Genomic DNA, 2,288 nt, shown 5'->3' on the forward strand with positions numbered 1-2,288 from the left:
TACACCTCAACATCACTTTATTCAATCCTTAAATGAATTAACACATTTTGTTGTTGTATCTGTATCAATAGAGATGTTTATTAAATGGGCGCTTTGATATGGTATCATTCTACTTTGACAATACTGTACCCAATTAAATCACTAGTCCCTTCCTCCCCAATCCCCTTTCTAGCATCGTATTATTTACGTACTTAAACGTTCACCTGTGCAGTTTTTAATATTTGTATTTTATGTTACTTCAATGTTTGCTGGTAAATATAATTTTATTCTTCGAATCGTAAACTTCGATTCGATTTCTCGCACAATATCGTCTCTCGTTTGTTTGTTTGTTGTTGTTGTTTTTTGGGTTTTATACAAGGTATATGTAGCTTCCTACTGTTCTTATAATTTTCATACTACCATACAACATGTGTATATTTCAACTATCTCTAACGTAGAATATGTTTGATTGGTGGTCGATATCTGTGGTTGGCACACCCGTCCGATCCTTTAGCGCCATACATCCCCGATAACCATATCATACTGACATTCTGACCTCTCAACCTCAATTTTCATTGGCTATATTTGTGTATATAAGCGATTGGAATTACTGCAAATAGCATCAATCCTGATCATGCGTTCGTTCGTAGTCGCCTCGTTGGCAGTTGCCATTGTAGCCTGTCTGGCTGTGTCAGTATCTGCAGGAGGCTATGGTGGACATGCGAGGACATACCACCATTACCAGCCACCGAGGTTTGGCTACAGATATATGCGACAGAGATACATGATCAGCCCAGGTAGTGGCGGCGTTTATCCTGGCGGTTATTCTGGAGGTTTTGCTGGCGGTTATTCTGGTGGCATTTATCCTGGCGGATTTGGAGGACTCGCTCGAACAGCAGTAGGAACAGGATTTAACCTCATCTGGCTCATAATCATCATAAGTAAGTATTCCATAGACATAGTACAATCATTTATTGACGTAGTCAAAAACTGCGCATTTATATGAATAATTTATGAATGTAAAATTTTTCACCATCAGTTATTTTAGCAGCATAAATTTGAATATCGACACTCTCGTAAACAAATCCAAAAACGATAAGTACATTTTCAGTTTTGTGCAGCATATATTTTTTTTCAACATAAGATATACTTGTAAGTTTTAACAGAGTGTATGACATTAGTTATAAAACTATGTTGATAAATTTAACAGTTAATAAAATCAATCCTAGACAAAGGAATCTCAGCTCATGAGAGCTATCGGCTAACTGAAGTCAATGATAAACGTAAACAACCTTATTTAGAGATCTGTATCTCAAAAGGATCACGATCGATTACATTTTAGATGTTTTTTCAAATCCCTATATTAGCGATCTTGCAAACATAAAGATTATGTCATTTATTCTATTGCGGATAGAAAAAGTACAGTACCAGCGTGTGATCCTAAGAATTTAATGTAAAGCAGAATAGAAACGATCAGGGGAGTTTCGTTTGTAAACATGAAAAACGTAAAATGTGAGCAAAATGAAAATCGATCATTCCTATCAAACAATTTCATTTTTAATTGCAGTGATCGCCTTATTCCTCATCAACCTCGACAAGTAAAGTGAGTATAATTTGTATTGTTTATATCCCTGTTTGTACTTATCGTCATCTTGTTACAGAGGTAGACAAAATGATATAATGCACACCAGTCAATGACACCATTTCAAGTAATTGGAATACATGAACAAACATCTAATGCTTGCCCTCGTCAATAATGCAACAAAACAGTTCATATTAAAATATGTACTTTATTTCCTTAATTTCCTTGCAACGAATGTTTACAAAATATTGGCGACTACAGATAGGATATCATTGAAAGTGTCTGATTCAACATACATGTCCTATTTCTCCACTGATTTAACCTGTTTTCTCTGTTACAGAAGTAACATTATGCTGACTGGCTGACACGAACTCCCAACAATGCTCCTGTTTTGCACTTCTACTACATCGTTGCTCCTGTTTTCCAATTAAACCTTTTGCTGTTATACCTTACGTTGTATCTTGTTGACTTTTATTGTTTGTTGATTTGTATTAATCTTTCGGAATATCAGGAGAACGAATTACCAACTGACAGATATCCAAGAGGACGTATGACGCGGACATTGTAGTTCAAACTGAAGGTGAATTCTGACTGTCAAAACAAAGGTTTTACTTCTGACTGCCAAAGCCTCTATCTCGGAAAAGAATGAAATCCATAAGGTTTATGTATAGTCCATTTTACACCATTGCAGATTAGTCCGCTATTTCCATAACTTTACCATTTGTTT

At 35.7% G+C, this 2,288-nt stretch overlaps 1 long non-coding RNA gene across 1 annotated transcript; it reads left to right on the plus strand.

Moving 5' to 3' along the window:
- Window positions 1-588: 588 nt before the first annotated feature.
- On the plus strand, window positions 589-2,013 carry LOC117321707. The gene is made up of 3 exons (XR_004531398.1): window positions 589-920; window positions 1,547-1,582; window positions 1,902-2,013. It is a non-coding gene; the product is annotated as an uncharacterized LOC117321707 (long non-coding RNA).
- The last annotated feature ends 275 nt before the right edge of the window (window positions 2,014-2,288 follow it).

Source organism: Pecten maximus, chromosome 2 (genome assembly GCF_902652985.1).
Source record: "Pecten maximus chromosome 2, xPecMax1.1, whole genome shotgun sequence".
Classification (NCBI taxonomy): Eukaryota; Metazoa; Mollusca; class Bivalvia; order Pectinida; family Pectinidae; genus Pecten; species Pecten maximus.